This window comes from Somniosus microcephalus, unplaced genomic scaffold (assembly GCF_052327205.1).
Source record: "Somniosus microcephalus isolate GS21.2 unplaced genomic scaffold, FLI_Smic_1.0 unresolved_chr1, whole genome shotgun sequence".
NCBI lineage: Eukaryota > Metazoa > Chordata > Chondrichthyes > Squaliformes > Somniosidae > Somniosus > Somniosus microcephalus.
This window is the reverse complement of record NW_028225179.1, coordinates 28,159,178-28,181,744: the sequence shown is the minus strand read 5'-3', so window position 1 is coordinate 28,181,744 and position 22,567 is coordinate 28,159,178. Positions and strand designations below refer to the sequence as shown.

At 44.7% G+C, this 22,567-nt stretch overlaps 2 non-coding genes across 2 annotated transcripts; one reads left to right on the top strand and one right to left on the bottom strand.

The window, feature by feature from the left end:
* The first annotated feature begins 1,656 nt into the window (after nt 1-1,656).
* On the top strand, nt 1,657-1,738 carry trnal-uag (transfer RNA leucine (anticodon UAG)). The gene has a single exon. It is a non-coding gene; the product is annotated as a tRNA-Leu (tRNA).
* A 20,071-nt stretch (nt 1,739-21,809) lies between these two features.
* Nucleotides 21,810-21,883, bottom strand: trnat-agu (transfer RNA threonine (anticodon AGU)). Its single transcript has one exon. It is a non-coding gene; the product is annotated as a tRNA-Thr (tRNA).
* Nucleotides 21,884-22,567: the final 684 nt, after the last annotated feature.

Genomic DNA, 22,567 nt, shown 5'->3' with positions numbered 1-22,567 from the left:
ATCTAAGGCAGGTTTCTTTTTGGTTGTAAGTATGTATTGTGTAGGGAGTCAGCAGAACAGGGCCAGTGGAACCAATCCATTGTGCTTCAAAGTTGCATTTCCACATCATAAATGATCAGATAGGACCCAACTCATTCCATAGCAATCTCCAATGGCTTTGGAAGAAGGAAAATGTAAACTACCACATTTACATCATGGCTTTAAAGACACTCAATTAAAGTTTGTTTTAGCAATCAATTACCTGTGCTCCTTGTAGATATATTTGAGTGTGTCCATGTTAGATACACATGTATTTGAGAGTTACTAATATGTTGAATGCAAGTGATTTGCGCCTCTGTTAGTCACTGATATACTTAGATGTGTCTGTAGTATTATTTAATGTATTGGGTGGGGGATCTGTGTCAGTTGTAAATGTATCTCTGAGCGCTGCAGATGTCCAGTCCGGCCCTATTCTACCTTCTCATCGACCCCACGTGGGACACGGCAGACCATCTGTTACATTCGGATTCAACTTTGCTTTCATTAACCATGTTAACATTTAGACAAGGAGATGTTAAGAAGATAACAACTCTTGTTCCACCAGCCTCGCTGCTACCTCCTAAGCCTTCCTCAATCTTGCTGATACAACCTGAGTATTCATTACCCACTCTGGGAGACTCTGCAGAGCATTGGTTCCCCTCGCTGAGAGCACCTCAGCGTCCCTTACTCTCTTCGATACATTCCGAGCGTCCCTTACTCTCTCTCATACCTGCCGAGCGTTCCTTACCCTCTCTGACACCTCCAGCTTTCCCTTAACCTCTCCAATACCTTCTGAGAGTCAGTTACTCTCTCTGATATCCATTTAGAGCGCTCATACCCACGTGATACTATATCAGAAACCCATAAATTCCCCCACAGCCTCTGAGATCCCATTGTCATTGCAATGCCCTCTGATAAACTCTGAGACTCCCTGATACCAGGAGCAAAGTGTGTTTGGAATGCCGTGGCTCAGGACAATGTGGGCGGAAACGGCTGACTTACATCGTGTGTAGGAAAGTTAAGCACGATCATGTGTGTGAGAAAAGCGCAGAAACGTTTTGCCTGGAGCTGCGCCCTTGAGGCAAGTTTTGTGCTGTCAGCTAAACTGCTATAGTGAAAGCACAAAATTAAAAACAGAAAATGCTGGACATATTCAGCAGCTCAGGCAGCATCTGAAGAGAAATGTTACATTTACCAGGACGTCACTGCCCACTTTGATTGATACTTCACGTAGCTCATATCGTAAAATTTCAACACCTCTGTGCAAGAAATAGTTTGGGTGGAAATGAGGACTTTGCTTATTTCAGCAAATAGAGTGAGGCAGCAAAACAAAAGCCCCACTGCGAATTGGGCAAGGATAGGACTTAGAAACAGGAGTCTTGGATGTGTTGAAAAAAGGGGAAAAAGATTTAGTCTTAAAAGCAATAATCGTAGAATTCGAAACAATGCGTGTAGAGCACAGATGATTAGTGACCCACCGCCTTAATCTCTCAACCACCTTGCTCCATGAATATACCTCCGAAAGCTCTTTTATTTCCTTGTGTCTCATTGCAAAGCCCTTGGCTCAAATCAAAAACAACAGGAGATCCAGCTTTCAATTATCAGTCACCAGTATCAGAACTAAGACATCATTGGCGTGGTAGCGTGGCCGAGCGGTCTAAGGCGCTGGATTTAGGCTTCAGTTTCTTCGGGGGCGTGGGTTCGAAACCCACCGCTGCCATAAATTGTGCTAATTTTGTTGTTGTCCGAATCAATGCTCGCTGCAAAGTTCAAAATGACAATAAGATAATGGAGGGAACGTTGATCACGTCAAGCACTTCATCAACAATCCCTTTATTAAGTGGCATTATGCACGGCATAGCTGTTCTTTTTATACCTTCCTGGAATGTGGGCATCGCTGGCAAGGCCAGCATTTATTGCCCATCCCTGATTGTGCTTGACAAGGCGGTGATGAGCCACCTTCTTGCACCGCTGCAGTCCGTGTGATGAAGGTACTCCCACAATGCTGCTCGAGAGGGAGTTCCAGGATTTTGATCCAACGACGATGAAGGAACGATCACATATTTCCAACTCAGAATGGTGTGTGACTTGGAGGGGAACCTGGAGTTGATGGTGTTCCTATGCACCTGCTGCCCTTGTTCTTCGAGGTGGTAGAGTTCGTGGGGTTGGCAGGTGCTGCTGAAGAAGCTTTGGAGAGTAGCTGCAGAGCATCTTGTAAATGGTACACACTGCAGTCGCCATACACCGCTGGTGAAGGGAGTGAATGTTTAAGGTGGTGAATGGGGTGCTAATCAAGCGGGCTGCTTTGACCTGTATGGTGTCGAGCTTCTTGAGTTCTTTTGGAGCTGCACTCATCCAAGCAATTGGACAGCATTCCATCACAAACCTGACTTGTGCCTTGTAGGTGGTGGAAATGCTTCGGGGAGTCAGGAGATAAGACACTCGCCACAGAATACCCAGCATCTGAGCTGCTCTTGTAGCCACTGTTTTCAACGGCTCCCAGGCACGGCTCAAGCAGCTCTCCGCTGGACTAGAGATCGGGGAACCTGCGCTGTTGATGAGGCAGTCTGGCTGCTGCTGCATCCACCTCTCGCACCCCGAGAGCCCGGACAGCGGTCCGCACCGATCTACCTTCTCTGGATTCGGTGTCACTTGTAAACTGTGGACCTAGTGGCGGAACGCCAGTGTATCTGCATTTGCAGTAAAATGCTGTATGTTTGAATCACGGCGGGGTCACTGAGCTTTCACAGTGTGCGAACCTGAGTTTATATCAGGGCAGTGTTTCAAGGATTGAATATCCAGTTTTGGGGCAATAATTATTTTCAGAATTAAGTGCGCTTTTTCTGTTACTTTTGATTACACTCTAAGTTTTTCTGTTGGAGAGTATTTTTTTAATATTATATCGGAACATTGTTTAAGGAATGTGGTGCGCTCACAGATTGTTGAATAACTCTCTCACCCACTTGAGAGAGTTTTCTGATGCGGTAACAGAGAGGGTTGATGAGGGAAATGCGATTGACGTGGTGTACATGGACTTTCAAAAGGTGTTTGACAAAGTGCCACATAATAAACTTGCCAACAAAGTTAAAGCTGATGGAATAAAAGGGACAGTGGCAGCATGAATACCAAATTGGCTAAGTACAGGAAACTGAGAGTTGTGGTGAACTGTTGCTTTTCGGACTTGAGGAAGGTAATCAGTGGTGTTCCCCAGGGGTCAGTTCTAGGACCACTGCATTTCTTGATATATCTAAATGATTGGGCCTGGGTGTTCAGGGCACAATTTGAAAAGTTGCAGCTGACGCAAAACTTGGAAGTATAGTGAACAGTGAGGAGGATAGTGATAGAGTTCTAGAGGTCATAGACAGGCTGGAGGAATGGGCGGACACGTGGCAGGTGAAAGTTAACGCAGAAAAGTGAGAAGTGATACATTTTGGTGGAAAGAATGAGGGCAAGAAATGTAAACTAAAGGGTGCAATCCTAAAGGAGTGCATGAACAGAGAGACCTGGGGTATATGGGCACAAATCGTTGAAGGTGGCAGGGCAGGTTGAGAAAGCAGTTAATAAAAGATTTTGGGATGCTGGGCTTCCTAAATAGAGGTATAGAGTACAATAGCATTTAAATTATGATGATCCTGTATAAAACACTGGTTCGGCTCCAACTGGAGTATTGTGTCCAATTCTGGGCACCAAACTTTGGGAAGGATGTGAAGGCCTTAGAAATGGTACAGCAGAAGTTTCAAGAAAATGATTCCAGTGATGAGCGACATCAGTTACATGGATAGACTGGAGAAGCTCGGGTTGTTCTCCTTAGAGCAGAGAAGATTGAGAAGAGATTTGACTGAGGTGTTGAAAATCATGAGGGTCTGAACAGAGTAGATAGAGTGAATGTGGTCCCATTGGCAGAAATGTTAAGAACCAGAGGATATATATTTAAGTTGATTGGCAACAGAACCAAAGGCGACTTAAGAAAATCTTTGTTTACACAGCGAGTGCTTAGGATCTGGAATGCATTCCCAAAAAAGGTGGTGGAGGCAGATTCCATCACAGCTTTCACAAGGGAGTTGGATAAGTATCTGAAGGAAAAACATGCAGTGCTCCAGGGAAAGGGCGGGAGCGTGGGACTAGCTGAAGTGCTCTTGCTGAGAGCGGTACGGGCTCGACGTGATGGAAGGAATTCTTCCACGCTGTAATCATTCTATTCTCTGATTCTGTGAAAGGTTCTATATAGAGTCAAGTTGCTGCTGTATTTCGGTTTTTTATAATATTCTTAACATAAAAAATCCAATCTTTACAAAACGAAACCCACACATAATGCCACGTGGAAATTATTTTGAATAACATCCATTGAACCTTTGCAACACATCATTCCACCATTTATTTGTCTTTCCTCGGTTTGCTGATAAATGTTTAACTCGCGCCTGTTCACGTTAATGGTAATAAACAGGAACAGACAGACACAGCGTGTCTAACTGCCCGAGATGTGCCAAAGGCGTCATAGAGTCACAACGGCAGAGCAGGAGGCCATTTGGCCCATCGAGTTGGTGCCGGCTCTCTGTGTACAGCAACCCCATCCGTCCCATTCCCCACTCTATCCCCGTAGCCCTGCAAGTTTATTTCCCTCAAGTGCCTATCCAGTCTCCGCTTGAAAGCATTGAGTGTCTCCGCTTCCACCACTTGCGTCAGCAGCGAATTCCAGGTCTTCACCACTCACTGCGTAAAAAAGTTTTCCGCTTCTACCGATATTTCGTCGGCATCCACCTGCTTAGTAAACACTGATACAAAGTACTCACTGAGTATTCTAGCCTTGCCCTGTGCCTCTAAGCATATATTGCCTTCTTTTTCCCTAACAGGCCCCACCCCGCCTCTTACTACCCACTTATTGTTTACATGCCGATAGAAGATTTTTGAGTTCCCTTTTATGTTAGCCACCATTCTACTCTCATATTCTCTTTGCCAATCTTATTTTCCTCTTCACTTCCCCTCTCAACTTATTGTATTTGGTCTGGTTCTCCCTTGAAGAATTCACCTGTCATTCATCATACACCTTTTTTGCTTCATCATTTTCTCTAACTCCCTCTTCATCCAAGGAGCCTTTGCTTTGGTTCCCTTACTTTTCCCACTTGTTTGAATGTACCTAGCCTTTACTTGGAACACCTCCTCCTTAATCATCACAATTGTTCTGCTGCAGTTTGTCCTGTCATCCTTTGGTTCCATTTTATCCTGGCTGGATCAATTCGCATCCCATTGAAGTTAGCACTATTCCACTTTAGAAGATCCACTCTAGATTGTTCCTTGCTCCTCTCCATTGCTAATCTAAATCTTATGATACAATGATCACTCATAGCCAAGTGTTCTCCCACAGACACTTGGTCGATCTGCTCCACCTCATTCCCCAGCACCAGATCCAGAAATGCTTCCTTCCTAGTTGGGCCAAGAACATATTGGTGAAGGAAATTCTCCTGAACACATTTCAGAATTTCCTCCCCCTCCTTTTTCTTTACCCTAGCATTATCCCAATCGATATTTGGGTAATTAAAGCCCCCAATAGCATCACTTTATAGATCTATAGCATCAGTTTAGGACAAATGCATCAGATCAAATGTTCACCCGACACAGACAGAAAAAAAAACAGAGAAACTGGTAGAAGGAGATAGGGAAACAAATCTAAATACAGAAAATATAAATATTTGCCATCATTGATTTCCCTCTATTCCAACCCAACCCTTCAGTGGTGGATAAATAACTTCAGTGTCAATCGTTCAGTGTGAGAATCGGACCAAAGGATGAGACACAAATGATCTGAAGACGGTCCAAACCAGGGACCTTAGGATCTTCAGTCGAACGCTCTCCCAACTGCACTATTCTGGCCCCACATTAATGAAGCTTCGTGTAACTCTTTTGGAAGAAAATCTATCCCCGGGTGGACTCCGCTCGTTGCTCACTCCGGGGGAATGGGACCCGACCAGATAACGGAGCTCAGGTTATGTTAATGATCTGCTGAAGTGTTTATAAACACAGAAAGCTGACACACTAGAGGAGACGTCATAGGGTTGGACACGGAGTGAAATGCACTGAAGGATTTTTGTAACAGTTAAAGAGCACACTAACCCCGAGCTGCAGGGGAAATTCTATGAAGTTCAATATTCAACAGCGAGATGCTGGAGAGATAAGAGTCCCGAATCAGGGAGAGATTTTCTGATACCGCTGCTGAATTTCATTTAACACTCCCTGAACTCACTGCAGAACTCAGAGCTGGGGATCGACTGTGAAATCAGCCTATAAAATAAAATAATACATTTGGCCAACGTAGGGCTCGCACCCACGCCCCTGAGATTAAGAGTCTCATGCTCTACTGACTGAGCAAGCCGGGCCCACACAAGCTTACCCTCTTTGTCTGTTATTGCAGAGCGACAGCTGTTGGCTCCATCCCCAGGGACCCGTCTTGTTCTGCAAACCATGAACCAGCTTCCTCGCAATTCCCGGGTTTATCAGTAAACCGACCCACACAAACCCGAGAGAGTGATGGATTCCTCTCACTGATCGATAATAAAACTCAGATGTTCTGCTCTTTTCACCTTCTGAACTTTCACATCCATTTTGCTCAGTATTTATTTCGCTTTCCTTTTTATTCTGTTCGTGCATTTCTTTATAAACATTTCATTGTAATTATTGATGAGAGGGAAGAAATGAATAGAAAAGATTTACTGGAATGGTTCCAGGGATGAGGGACTTCAGTTATGTGGAGAGACTGGAGCAGCTGGGGTTGTTTAGAGCAGAGGCGGCTAAGAGGAGATTTGACAGAGGTGTTCAAAATCATGAACGGTTTTGACATCGTAAATGAGGAGAAACTGTTTCCAGTGGCAGGAGGGCCGGTAACCAGAAACCACAAATTGAATCTCATTGGTAAATGAACCAGAGGCGACATAAGGGACCATTGTTTCATACAACGAGTTGTTGTGATCTGGAATGCACTGCCTGAAATGATGGTGGAAGCAGATTCAATAATAACTTTCAAAAGGGAATTGGATTAATACTGGAAGGGAAATCTTCACATGGCTATAGAAAAATATCAGGGCATTGGAACTAATGGAGAGTTCTAACAAAGAGGCAGCACAGGCGCGATGGAAAGTCCCAGGCTTCATTTCTGCCTGCACTGAGATCGATTATCTCACCCAGTGTGCTGCCCGGCTCCACAGAAAGTAGGAAGGGCCGAGGTTCCTACACTTGCCTGTGCTTCATTAGCTGATCTCACCTGGCATCATATTGAGCCGCACAAAGCAGGATCGGCCCAGGCTTCATCACCGGCCTGTGGTGTGTTAGATCATCGCATGATGTGTGCTACTGAGCCATACAAATCAGTAAACTCTCTGTATTCATCCCTGGTTTGTATTGAGTTAGCAGATATCACCCGGTGTGGTACTGAGCCCCATACTGAGCAGGTTGGGCCCAGGTTCATTCCACGGCCTGTGGTGTGTTCGCTGATCTTATTTGGCGAGTTGCTGAGCCTAAAGAACAGGAAAGGTCCAGGCTTCATCTCTGGGCTAAGCTGAATTCTCTGACCTCACCTGCTGTCTGGGCCTTTGTTGGGCATATCTGGGTCCTTGTAGCAACTGTCCGAGTAGTAGATCATGGTCTGCGCAGGAGTTGTTCAGGTCTTTGTAGAAGCTTCCTGGGTCTGTGTAAGAAATTACTGTGTCTGTGTTGGAGCTACCTGGGTCTGTGTAAGTGCTGTCTGTGTCAGCGTAGGAGCTGTCTTGTTCTGTATGTTATATCTGTATCTGTGTAAGAGCTGTCTGTGTCAGGGCACGAGCTGTCTGGTCTGTATATTATATATGTGTCTATATAAGGGCTGTCTGTGTCAGGGTAGCAGCTGTCTGAGTCTGTATGTTATATCTGAGTCTGTGTATGAGCTGTCTGTATCAGGGTAGGAATTGTCTGGCTCTGTATGTTATACCTGAGTCAGTGTAGGTTCTTTCTAGGTTTTTTTTTGGAGCAACCAGGGTATATGAAGAAGCTGACGAAAGGCAATCCACCAGCAACATTAACTGTTTCTCTCTCCACAGATGCTGACAGACCTGCTCCATATATCTAGCATTTACTGCTTTTATTTCAGATTTCCAGCAACAGCAGAATTTTGCTTTGGTTTCTATTAAGAAGATGTCTGGATTTGTGCATGAATGTCTGGGTCTGTGTAGGAATGTCCGGGTCTGTGTAGGAATGTTTGGGTCTGTGTAGGAATGTCTGGGTCTGTGCAGGAGCTGTCTGGATTTGTGTATGAATGTCTGGGTCTCTGTAGGAGCTGTCTGGGTCTGTGTAGGAATGTCTGAGTCTGTGTAGGAGGAGTCTGGGTCTGCATAGGAATGTCGGTGTCCGTGTCGGAACATTCTATGCCTTTCTTGGAACTGACCGTGCCCATGCAGGAAGCATCCATGTCATTGTAGGGGCTCATATATAGGTGCTGGCTGTGTCATTGTAGGAATTGTTTTGTCTATGTAGGAGCGAATGGGTCAGTGCAGGAGTTATTGGGTCTGTACAGTTGCTCCCCGGATCAGGGTAGGTGCTATCTGGGTCTGTGTGGGGAAGTCTGTGCCTGTGTCAGTGCAACCTGTGTCAGGGTAGGAGCTCCCTGGGTCAGTGTCGTTAAGTCGGTGCCTGTGATGGTGCTTTCTGGATCAGGGTAGGTGCTGACTGGGTCTGTGTATGAAAGTCTTTGCCTGTGGTGGTGCTCCCTGGACCAGGGTAGGAGGTCCGTGGGTCTGTCTAGGAAAGTCTGTGCCTTTGATGGTGCTCCCTTTGTCAGGGTAGGAGCTGCCTGGTTCTGTGTAGGAAAGTCTGTGCCTGTGATTGTGCTCCCTTTGTCAGGCAGGAGCTGACTGGGTCTGAATAAGAATGCCTGTGCTTGTGATGTTGCTCCTGTGTCAAGTTAGGTGCTGTCTGGGTCGGTGTAGGAAAGTCTATGCCAGTGATGGTGCGCCCTGTGTCAAGATAGAAGCTGGCTGTGTCTGTGTAGGAAAGCCTGTGCTTGTGATCCTGCACCTTGTGCCAGGGTAGGAGCTGCCTGTGTCCGTCTAGGAAAATCTCTGCCTATGATGGTGCTCCCTGTGTCAGGGTAGAAGTTGCCTGTGTCCGTCTAGGAAGGTCTGTGCCTGTAGTCGTGCTCCCTGTTTCAGGGTAGGAGCTGCCTGGGCCCGTCTAGGAAAATCTCTGCCTGTGATGGTGCTTCCTGTGTCAGGGTAGGAGCTGTCTAGGTCTGAGTAAGCTTATTGGTCTGAATCGAAGCTGTCTGTGACTACATAGGAACTGCATTGATCTTTCTAGAGAAAATAATCTGTCTGATGGGGCTGAGATTTGATCAGAAGGTGACAGCGTCTCCGTGCTCACCTGTGCTTTGTAAAGCAGATTTTTTAGGTTTTAATTTACAGATGGGTAAATTGATAATCAGGGGCGGTAGGAGCCTCAGCGCCCCAGGGTGAGATATGGGTGAATCTGCCCTGGCGCGCTCCTGAATGTGCAAATGTGGCAGAAATCACGATGGCCGGGGGATGAGATGGTTGGGGCTATGAACTGAACCCCCTGCCCAAACAAAACTTGCCACAGTCACTTGAATGGTTACTTCCGGGGCGATTGTTGCGTCACTTTCTGCCTCCATGTCTTCTCACTGCCTTTGCTGAAACATTGTCCAAATCTGAGGCCTCGCGCCAAACTAATGCAGAAACTCTGCTGCTGCTCTCGGGATGGGCTCCTGCTGTCCCGATACATTACCGTCCTAACAGCTCATTAACTGTCTGTGTGGAGCAGTGCGGCGCTTCAGATGTCAGGTAGAGAAGGCAATGTCAGAGCTGTCTCGGTCTCAAGTGCTCTGCTCATCAAGAGCAGCCAACACATGGCTTGATTAAGTATGCAGGCATTTACTAGCTGCTCGTTGGTCTCGGGGTATGATGCTCGCTAAGCATAGAATGTGCGAGAAGTGCCGGGTTTAAATCCCGGATGAACTTTCATTTTGCTCGCGACTTTTGACCTTGAATTCCCTTTGTAACATTTGGAAAGATAAAAGAGGAGTTTCCAAATCAATCCACGTGAATCTCCAGCCTTTTGGGAAGAGGGTCAGGGCAAATATTTCGGATCAGAGGCAATCTCTACGGCCTACACTTTCTATAAACGAGTTTTTTCGGGAAGTTGAATGCGATAGACAACCAGTTCTGGATTTTCATCTCACTGAAATAGATAAATGAACGAAAGACTTGCATTTATTGGGCGCCTTTTACCAGCACCGGACGTCCCAAAGAACTTCAAAGCCAATGAAGTACTGTTGTACATCACTGTTGTAATGTAGGAAACGTGGCAGCCAATTTGCGCGCAGCAAGTTCCCAGAAACAGCAACGTGATAATGACCAGATCATCTGGTATTTTTTGTTATGTTGATTGAGGAATAAAAATTGGCCAGAATGATTGATGTCCCAGTTTTATTCAGTATACAGACAGTCATTAAGATAAATAATGATTGAGACTGGGAAGGACACCGTTTTCACACCTACCCGCAATGATCACAAGATCCTTACTCGTGAGAAAGGACATTCAGCCCATTTGAATACAGCCCTCCAGAGCATCCGTAGTCTTCACCTCATTGTTTAATCCAGTTTTTTCCTAAATCATTCCGGGGTTTTCACCACCACCGCTCTTCCTGGAGTCCATTCTAAATGTTGATCATTCTCCTGATATCAGTCCTAATGAGTTTACTTTTATTTTGAGGCTGTTTCTTCTTGTTATTCCCCCCACAATGCAAATTGGTATTCCAGACAAGTTAGTTTCTTGTAGATCTCTGCATTACCATGTCGCACATGCCTCCGTTCTAGGCTGAAAATTTCGATCCAGCGGGTAGGGGTAAAATCCCTCCACCCGTGTATGTTTGCTCTGCAGGATCGACGTGTGTCTGGTACTGCTGCTCCCTCCTCTGGCCGCTGTGTAGTATTGCACCATCTGGTACTGTTGCTCCCTCCTCTGGCCGCTGTGCAGTATTGCACCAACTGGTACTGCTGCTCCCTCCTCTGGCCGCTGTGCAATATTGCACCACCTGGTACTGCTGCTCCCTCTTCTGGCCGCTGTGCAGTATTACACCACCTGATGCTGCTGCTCCCTCCACTGGCCGCTGTTCAGTATTGCAGCACCTGCTCCCTCTGCTGGCTGCTGCGCAGTACTGCTGTGTACGGTTGAACCTCGTGCAACTTCGAGCTCCTCTGCTTCTAGCTGTGCCAGAACTGGAAGAAGAGGTGGGGACGCAACCTTAAAGAATAGAAGGAGTGAAAAGGCGATTGCTTGATCCACTCTGCTGACGGCTAATGTAGGGTAAAGTTATCTGAGAAGGAAGAGAACAGAATTCACAAACTGAGAGCGTGAGTAGTCTTTTCAACCTTCTACCTGCTCCGACATTACACTAGACCAAGGCTGGACTTCACTTCAACTACATTTTTCTGCCGTTGCTCCATATAACTTGATCCCGTTACCTAACAACAATGTGTCGATCTCAATCTTGGAAGCAGCAATTGACCCCCATGGACTTATCGGGAAGAGAGTTTCAGATTCCTACAAACCTTGATGTGAAAAGATGCTTTTGGATTTGACTTTTGAATGGAGCGGCTGTAGTTTTAATTTATTCACCCCTTTACTTGATTCCCCAGTCAGAGGAACTAGTTTAACTCTATCTACACTATTAAACCTTTTAACACTTTAAACACTAAGATCAGCTCACCCATCAATCTACTAAAGTCAAGACAACAGTAGCCAAGTTTATATAATTAATCCTCATAGTTTAACCCTGTAAGGCTCGGTATTAAACTGGTAAATCTGCGATGCACCAATCCAAAGACAATATATCCTTCCTGTGTGCGGTACCCAGAACAGAACACAACAGACTTGACTGTTCCAATTCACGCCTGGCCGGCCTCCTACGTTGTATCCTTCAGAAAACGGAGGTAATCCTACCTGCCCGCGTCATTACTCGCACAAGTCCCGTCCAGCCATCACCCCTGTGCTCACTGACCTGGAATGGCAGGGAAACAATTTCTGTGTGAAAAATTGGGAGAATCGGACACATTATAGAGACGTGGGAGGCTATTGAAATCCGGAGCCAACGAGGACTTTTTCATTTTGAGTCTAACTTTAGACAAACCGGAATCGCTGAATGGCAGCTTATGATCAATTATCATTATGAAGCCTGACATTACTGAGAACGCAAATCATAATAATGATGCATTATAGGCTTGCGTCATTATCAATACGTAAATGTTGCAGCAAGCACGAGGCGAGATGGGTTGCACTGATGGTTTTTCACTACAAATGGGAAAATATTGCACTTGCCCGGGATTTGTACATGAGACCGGTCAGCCAGTGTAGAATTTATCTGCCAAGAACAGCCCATCAGCCGGCCTTTCAGACACCGTGTGTCCATTACATCTCAGTTTGTATTCGGGGAAATTCCTCTCTGACCCATCGAGGTGAGCGGAATTAGTCGAGGAAATCACCCTGGCACTGTATTCCTCGCAGTACCGAGCTGTTGTACAAGGTGAATCTGCCCCAGCAGATATGTTACACTCGGTCCCCTCCTCCAAATCGTTAATATAGATTGTAAAGAGTTGGGACCCAGCACTGACCCCTGCGGAACACCACTAGTTACTGATTGCCTGTCTGAGAATGAACCATTTATCCCAACTCTCTGCCTTCTGTTAGATAGCCAATCCTCTATCCATGCCAGAATATTACCCCCAATCCCGTGATTTTTTATCTTAAGCAATAATATTTTGTGTGGCACCTTGTCAAATGCCTTTTGGAAGTCTAAATACACTACGTCCACTGGTTCCCCTTTATCCACCCGATATGTTACTTCCTCAAAGAACTCCAGCAAATTTGTCAAACATGACTTCCCCTTCATAAAACCATGCTGACTTTGTCCTATTAAATTATGATTATGCAAATGTCCTGTTACTGTCTCCTTAATAATGGACTCCAAAATTTTACCTACCAGAGATATTAGCCTAACCAGTCTATAGTTTCCAGCCTTCTGTCTACTGCCCTTTTTAAATAAGGGTGTTACATTAGCAGTTTTCCAGTCTGCCGGGACCTTTGCTGAGTCCAGGGAGTTTTGGAAAATTATTACCAATGCATCCACAATCCCTACCGCCATTTCCCTCAAGACCCTAGGATGTAAGCCATCAGGTCCAGGTGATTTATTCGCCTTGAGTCCCATTATTTAACCGAGTACCACTTCCTTAGTGATTTTGATCGTGTTTAGCTCCCCCCCCCCAAAAGCCCCCTGTTTGTCCAGTGTTGGGATATTCTTAGTGTCCTCTACTGTAAAGACTGATACAAAATATTCATTCAGTGTTTTTGCCATCTCCATATTTCCCACCAATAATTTCCCGGTCTCATCCTCTAAGGGACCAACATTTAGTTTAGCCACCCTGTTTCTTTTTATATAACTATAAAAACTCTTACTATCTGTTTTTATATTTTTTGCTAATTTACTTTCATAATCTATCTTCCCTTTCTTAATCAATCTTTTTGTTATTTTTTTGCTGTCTTTTAAATTTTACCCAATCCTCTATCCTCCCACTAGATTTGGCTACCTTATATGCCCTTGTTTTTAGTCGAATACTATCCTTAATTTATTTACTTAGCCACGGGTGGCTGTCTTTTCTTTTACACCCTTTTCTTCTCAGTGGAATATATATTTTTTGGCAGTTGTAAAATAACTCCTTAAATGTACACCACTGATCATGTATCGTCTTACCCTTTAATCTATTTTCCCAATCCACTCTACTCAATTCCGCTCTCATACCTGTTCCAGAGGTATTCACAGAATCACAGAAACCCCACAATGCAGATAGAGGCCATTTCGGCCCATCGAGCCTGCACCGTCACATATCCCACCCGATCCCCGTAACCCCTACACCAACACAGATCCCACCCTATCCCCGTAACCCCACGTATTTAATCCCCCTAACACTAAGGATCAATTTATCATAGCAAATCAACCTAACCCGCACATCTTTGGACTGTGGGAGGAAACCGGAGCACCCGGAGGAAACCCACGCAAACACAGAGTGAATGTGCAAACTCCACAGAGACAGTCACCCGAGGCTGGATTTCGAACCCGGGTCCCTGGCGCTGTGAGGCAACAGTGCTAACCACTATGCCACCGTTCCAGAGTTCCACAATTCTCTGGGAAAAGAACCACCTCCAGACATCTGATCAAGATCTGGCCTCATACAACTTAAAATTGTCACCCCTGGTCCTCCCTCAAATACTTAATTGGAACAATTTGTGAACTGGATCAAAATCTACTCTTCATCATCTTATAAACATTGATCAGATCAACCCTCAGTCTAGGATTCTGTAAAGTGTCGACACGCAACTCGTTCAGCCGATCTTGACAACTAAGCTGCTTTATACTGGGAATTAGTTTAGTGGTTCTCCTCGGCACCCTTTCCAAAGCAGGTTGGCCTTTACCTCAAGAGGGCTGAAATATTAAAGAGGAGGACGATATTCTCCAGTTTACAAAGTTCTAGTTGGACCACATCTGGAGTATTGTGTTCTGTTCTGGGCACGGCAAGCAGGAAGGATATATTGGCCTTGGAGTTGTGCAGTGCAGATTTACCAGATTAACACCGAGACTTACAGCGTTAAATTATGAGAATTGATTGTATAAATTTGCCATCTGTTCACTTGAGTTTAAAAGATTGAGGGGTGATCGGTTTAACATGTTAAATTGATTATTAGGGTAGATAGAGTTCAACTAGTTCCTCTGTTTGGGGAATCAAAGACAAGGGTCATAAACTCAAATTAGAACCGTGCCATTTAAAAATTAAATTCGAAAGCAACTTTGCTCCCAAATGTTTGTAGAAATCCAGAACTCTCTGTCTGAAAAGGCTTTGATGCTGGAGGTCAATTGTAGCTTCCAAAACTGAGATCTACACGGTATTGTTAGGTAAGGGAATCAAGTTATATGGAGGAGGAAAAAATGGAAGAGAACTGCAGATCCTTTCTGTCATGAAGCCAATTTCTTATCCAAGCTGCCACTGACCTACCTTCTTCATGAGCCTGAATTTTATCAACTAGCCTTCTATGTGGTACTTTGTCAATCGCCTTCCATAAATCCATGATTCACCGTTGAAGAATGCACCTGACATTCATCCTACGCCCTCTTGTTTAGTTTCATCATTTTCTCTATCTCCCTCGTCATCCAAGGAGCCCTTGATTTAGTTGCCTTACCCTTCCCTCTTGTTGAAATGTGCCTAGCCTGTACTTGGAACATCTCCTCCTTAAAGATCACCCATTGTTCCATTACAGTTTTTCCAGTCATCCTTTGGTTCCATTTTAATCTGGCTGGATCCTTCCGCTTCCCATTGAAGTTAGCCCTATTCCAGTTTAGAAGTTCCACTGTAGATTGTTCCTTGCTCCTCTCCATTGCTAATCTAAATCTTATGATACAATGATCACTAGTACACAAGTGTTCTCCCACAGACACTCTTCAACCTGGCACACCTCATTCTCCAGCATCAGATCCAACAAAGCCTCCTTCCTACTTGGGTCAAGAACATACTGGTCAAGGATATTTTCCTCAAAACATTTCAGAACTTCCTCCTCTTCCTTTCCCTTAACTCTAGCATTATCCCAATCGAAATTTGGGTGATTAAAGTCCCCCAGTATGACCACTCTATAGCTCTTGCATATCTCTGCGATTTCCCTGCAGATTTGCTCCTCTGCCACCCTCTCACTATTTGGGGGCCTGCAGAATACCCCCAATAGGGTGATCATACCCTTTTTACTCCTCAACTCTAACCAAATGGATTCTGTCCTTCTCCCCTCAAGAACATGTTCCCTGTCCAACACTACAGTATCTTCCTTAATCAGCACTGCCACTACACCTAACATTTTTCCTTCCATATCTTTTCTGAACACATTGTACCCATGAATATTAAATGCCAAGTCCTTACCATTTTTAAGCCGCGTTTCGGTTATTGCCACAGCCTATTGCCACACGGCTAATTGTGCTTGTAGCTCACCAACTTTATTCACCACACTTTGTGCTTTTATGTACATGCATTCTAAAGCCATTTTTTAATTTTTCGTAATCTTTCTTAGACTGCTCCTATGTAATATTGTACTACTTCCGCCTCTAGTACTACTTTCTTCTCTAGTACTATCCAACACACTCACTCTTTTATGCATCTTATTCCTCTTTACTGCTCCTATATTCTGGTGCCCATTCCCCTGCCAAGCTAGATTAAACACTGCCCAACAGCACTAGCAAACGTCCCCACGAGAATATTGGTTCTGGCTCTCTTGAGGTGTAACCCGTTCAGCTTGTACAGGTCCCACCTTCCCCAGAAATGGTCCCAATGCCTCAGGAATCTAAAGCCCTCCCTCCTGCACCATCTCTCCAGCCACGTATATAGGACAAGAAATGGTGAAACTTCTTGGCCAATGTCTTCACTCAAATGATTATTCGCTGTCACAGTAAAATAACGCAACATTTTCAATACAGTTGACGATTCTAGAGTGTATTATATGAGGATGCGGAGACGGACGACAATGCTGAGCTATTAATTTTCCAAAATCTTATTCGATAATACAGGTCGTAGATTCAAAACCAGTTTTGTAAAGAGACTCTAATGTTGTTGACTTGAACTAGTCAGCAATGCTCGCACGGCAGTTGGATGCCTGTGTCCAGTTGGAAAGCTGTCTGAAAGAACATGCAGTCTGGCAGAGCTGGACCTCCAGCAGATTGACTTTCCTGCTGAGCAGACGATGAGCCTCCTTCTTGAAAATGGTTCGTCAGTCCAGCTCAGAGGGGATTAAGCATCATGAAAGTGGATTGGGACTGGGGCCACTTGTGTGACAGGAAGTGTAGGGGGCAGTTTCCCACCCTTGAAGAATATTCATGATTCAGTTGCAGAATTTGTTTTCACCACTCGCCACTCAGCCCAAGGGTGAGCCGAGACGAACACGTGGAGTTAAAGCGATTCTGCATGTCAGTTAATTCAGTGGCATTTCACGAACAATAAGAAATCAGATAATAATAACCGCATTACAAAATGGATAAGGTGTTTAACTTTAATGTGTATTATAATGCTATCAGAAAATTGTAGTTTCCTGTCTTCCGCGGTCGGTTTGCACACTGGGTTCCATCCTGGATCGGACCTGTTTTACACCTGACCATTTCTAACAATCACTGACCTCATGTAACGGAAATATCTAAATTCCTTTTGTTCCAGAAGCTGACTGAACATTTTCAACGTTGTGGATCCGGGCGTAACGGGCAGGACTTGTGGTGAAGAAGACTTTCGTGCACATTGTTTCTGTTTGGATGTCATCTTTTTTTTATCTCCGTCATTTCACTCCAGCCGAATGAACTGAAGGAAGAAGGAATAAAGATCTCCGATTCCCGATCTCTGTTTAACCTTTATTGGAGAAGGAGAAGAATTCCAATGGTCCGTGTTAATTTTAACAAGATATGAACAATGAAGGGGCCAAGAGCAGTGGTTTGGAGGAGATTAGAATGTAAAGCTAATTTTACGTGAGATTCAGTCAAACGCTGGGAAGGTTTATCAGCATCAAACATTCAACACAATAAATAAGCACAATGGATGAACATTCCATCGTCTTAACCTCTCGTCTCCCGTCTACAACAACTCAGCCATTCCATTTCCTGCTTTTTGCATCCAAACAGAAATACTCCACAAGAAAGCCCGCTTTACCGCTTGTCCTGCCCGTGCACCCAGATCGACATTGCTGAAAATGTAGAATCAGCTTCTGTAAGCAAAAGGCATTCCATTAATTCAGGAAGGCAGTAATGTGCCTGATCGAAAGATGAGGTTCGCATCCCTTTTAATCAGACCAGGCAGGCTGGTCACAGCAGTTTGATTCCCGGCCAGTACAGAACCCTGTACGGTTTGAATTCGGCACCCATAGGACCAATTCACAAGCCAGCTTCTCACACCCTTTCAGCGCCAGAGAAAGCAGGACTGACCAATATTCAGGGAAGATGGTGTTTCAAGAAGATTGACGCTGAATGTAAGTTTATCCCAATTCAGGCGAGCTCATGGGTGCAGAAAGCAAAATGTAAAGTTCCTGCATTGGCCGGAATCGAACATGGGTGCAAGGCGTCCAATGAGACACTGAGCAGAATACACCTAGGAGACTTTAACTTTTCTCAGTTGGTTTGTTTTCAGTTGCTTCAGTGAAGCTCTATGATTTTGAAATATATGGGCAAAATGACACGAAATCTCATGTTTGTAATGGAAAGTATTTATGTTTTCTGCAATGTCGATCGGCTGTAAGAAGCTGCGTTTTGTCTAAAATTTAGCGGGGTTCGTCCGGGATTTGAACCGGGGATTTCTCGCAACTGTGAAACACCAAAGCAAGATTGTGAGCAAACACGTTTTAAGCAGACATAGAATAATCCGTGACTGACAGCAATCCTGATTATGATTAGCAACAACGGCAGACACCTTATCCATTAGGCCAAGAAAATTTATCGTGCAATCCGGGTATTTTGCTTCCAAAGGCCAGCCCTGCTTTCTAAATGCTTGTCTGTCGAGCATCCCCCAGGTCTAAATGTATCGACTTGTTTCAAAGCATCAATTCAGATTGCTGCGAATGGGACATGTGCCGCCAGGGACAGCGGTGGTAGCAGAGCAAACTTAACGGTGTAAATAGGTGAAAGTGAATGTTAGATTAAGGTAATGCCGCAGGAAAGTGACAAAGAAACGGAAGGAGGAAAGTGAAGGAGGGCTATAGGTAGTGGACGGAAGAAAAAGCTTGGAGAAGAGGCCGGTTTGAATTATGGAGCATCAAGCTGAGGCATGTGAGAGCGCGGGGTTTGAAGGAGTAAATAGGTTCTCACCATCAATAAAAAAAATGCAGTTTGATGTAGTGAAGATTGATTTTTCACTGTGTTCTATCAGCAGGTGCTACAGAGAACAGTAGATATAAGGCGAGCTATACCATAATTTGGATGTGAACCGAGGTTGCTATGGCCACATTGCGGAGTACTAGACCATTATACGATCCTGGCGTCACACATCAGCTGCTCCAGCGCTGCCCTAACCACAGCCAATTCACGAATGGCGCTGCTTAGAAAAGATAGATTTTTGGTGAAGATGCCAAAATCAGTACTGACAGAAATTTTGACAGCGGTGAAATTCGACCCACGTCCCACAGCGACAGGAGCCGTAATCCAGAATGGGAACTAGTGCAGCCGCAGTTACATTTAAAAGGATTGTAGCCATTTCACACGAGCAGAAACGCACCCCTGGCGATTCATTAGGGCAAAAAAACCGCGCTGGGAGTCGAACCCAGGATCGCCTGTTCGCGAGATAAGCGCTGAACCCAGCTAAGCCACGGAACCCAATCAGGCTGCAACTGTTCTCCCTCCTCTCACTGATATCTACTCGCTACCTGTCACTGCCTCTTGGAGCCTGAGGCTGTTTTGTATTGATCCATCTCTCCTGTCTATTCCGATGTTGTCTGTATCTCACTGTGTTTATTTCAGTTTCAATCTATGGGTTGATTCTAAAAGAATCTGTGTCTTACATGAAATAAATGAGGGGTCAGACAATTCTTCCTCTGACACTGGGGAACTAATGAGCCAACAGTTACAACAATATATTGTTTATTGTGATGCACCAATTACATTGTTCCATTTTGCATTATATAGGTTCAATTCTGTGCAAAAATCTGTGATCCCAACGTGTTTCCAATAGGCCGCTTTTTAATTTGACGTCACAGACACCACCATTTCACCGCAAGGTGATTCATAACTAATACACAGAGAAATCAAGCAGTGAGCTGGTATTTGAAGAAAGGGTTGTGAGACTGTAAAATGCACTGGCCCAGCAAGCAGCAGATTTAAAACAAGGTTTAAAAATCGGCAGCCTGTGGGAGGAAGGGGATGGAGGCAAGAGAGACACAGAAAAGATCAACGTGGAAACTATTGGCCCCGAATCTACTTTAAATCCCCCCACAGTATTTTAACCCATTTAATGTCAGATTCACACATTGGTGCATGTGAGCAATATAGGGCATTTACTGCTGTCTCTGGTCTAAAATAACTGCTTTGTTATTTGATCCCACCCGCTGTGTTTAGGCTCTACCCTGAATATTTATCTCCGACCTAGAATCAGTTTGTAATTGGAGACAAGGTTTCTGCAGCCGGCGGGCAGGGAGCAGAGGCTGTGGCTGATCTGTGTCATGTGGGAGCAGAACACAATGTTTCTGCTGTTTATTTTCATTACCCTGCAGAATATTCCACACTGTTCTCAACATCTTACATACCGTTAAATATCGGAAGTTTTCTTTTATTGAAATGATCGCTGCGATTCTTCTGGACTTGCTAAATTTGCAGCAAATTAAATATGATGAAACCGTCATCGCCAATAATAAACAGCGTCAGCGATTTGAGAATTTAATTTCTTGGAGCAGATATTTTCGTGGCTGCGATGGCCGAGTGGTTAAGGCGTTGGACTTGAAATTCAATGGGGTTTCCCCACGCAGGCTCGAGCTTTGCTCGCAGCAGGTTCTCTCATTATTGTAATTAATTACTTCAAATAATTTATTTTCTTCAACCTGCTCCCTCTGGGAGGATTTTGGAATTTTCAATGCCGGTTTTAAGGAAACTAAAGGATTGCCGAGAGACCTGGATCACTTACTTCAAGAAGGTTTGCTGACCGAATTCCAAAAGTTTTCTGCAGATTGTCTGGAAGCTCCAGATAAGGAGGCCTCGATAGTCTCTGAGGAACCTTCGCATACACTCGGTGCTGCCCGGGAGCATCAGTCTGTGTAACCATGGGAGAGAGAGAATGGAAAGTCACTGGAAGGCTGGTTTCTGTCAGCAGCAATGGTACAGGAGCAGCCATTCTAAAGTGAAAAACAGAACACATTCCAGGAGACAGGCCAGGAGACAGACAAACGGAGTGGAGATCTGGAAGACTGACCAGATAAACAACAAGGAGGACACTAACAGATAATTCATCTCTCCCACTCCCGAAGCAGAAGAATTGACCATTCTGAGTCTTGAGTTGCACCACTGAGGTTGTACAAGTCTCTCTCTGTAAAACTTGTATTATTATGTTAATAAAACGATTTGTTTGAAAAGTTTAAAGCTTCATTTGCCAAGGAATTTTCTTGTACAATCGGGCTGCATTGGTTCCAAAGGCCGGCCCTGCTTTCGCAGAGCTTGCCTGTCGAGAGGGGAGTCCCGCAGGTCTAAATGTATCGACTGGTTTCAAAGCACCAACTCAGATTGGGGCGTATGGGACATGTGGCCCAGGAAGAGCCGTGGTAGCAGAGCACACTTAGCGGTTTAAGAGGCTGAAAGTGAATGTTGGATTAAGGTAATACCGCAGGAAAATTACAATGAAATGGAAGGGGGAAAGGAAAGCTATTGATTGTGGAAGGAAGAAAACATCTGCGTTATGTTGCGGTTTCGAACCGAAGTTGCTGCGGCCAAAACGCAGAGTATTAATCACCACACAATCACGGCACCACACATCAACTACTGATGCTTGCTTTGACCACAACCAAGTAACGCACTGCACTGCATAGGGAACAAGGAGTTTTGGTGAAGAGGCCAAAATCAGCACAGCCAGAAATTCAGAAGCGGTGAAATTCGACCCAGGCCTCGCAACGACTTGGACCTTCATGCAGAATGGGAACTAGTGCAGCCACAGTTACATTTAAAAGAATTTGAGCCTTTTCACATTAAAAGAAACTCACCCCTAGAGATTCATTTTGAAAGGCTCCGCTGGGAATCGAACCCAGGATCTTCTGTTTACTAGACAGACGCTTTAACCAGCTAAGCCACGGGGCCAAATGCTGACGCAATTTCTCGCCTCCACTTACTGATGTCTATCAGCTACCAGTCACTGTCTTCTGGACTCTCAGGCCGTTTCTTATTTCTCCAGCTCTCTTGTCCATTCCGCCATGTGTCCCATTGCTGTCTGTATCTCCCACTTAATTTATCTCAGTGTCAATCTGTGAGGTGATTCTGAATGATTATCCTATGTTTGTGTCTTATATGAATAAGTGAGGGTATCAGACAATTCTTCCTCAGACACTGGAGAACTATTAAGCCAACAGTTACAACAAGATATTGTTTATTGTGATGCAGCAAATACAATATTCCATCTTGAAAGATTCAGTTTCAATTCTGTGCAAAAGTAACTGTGACCCCAACGTGTTTCCAATAGGCTGCCTTTTAATCTGACGTCACAAACGCCACCATTGCACCTCAATGTGATTCATAACTAATAAACAGAGAAGTCGAGCACTGAAAGGGTATTTGTAGAAAGCGTTGTGAGACTGTGGAATGCACTGGCCCAGCAGAGCAGCAGATTTAAAACAAGGTTTAAAAACCGGCAGCAGTGGAGAGGGAGGCAAGACAGTCACAGTTAACATCACCTTGGAATCCACTGGGCCCGAATCTGCTTTAAATCCCCCCACTGTATTGAAACACATTTAATGTCATATTCACACATTGATGCATTTGAGCAAT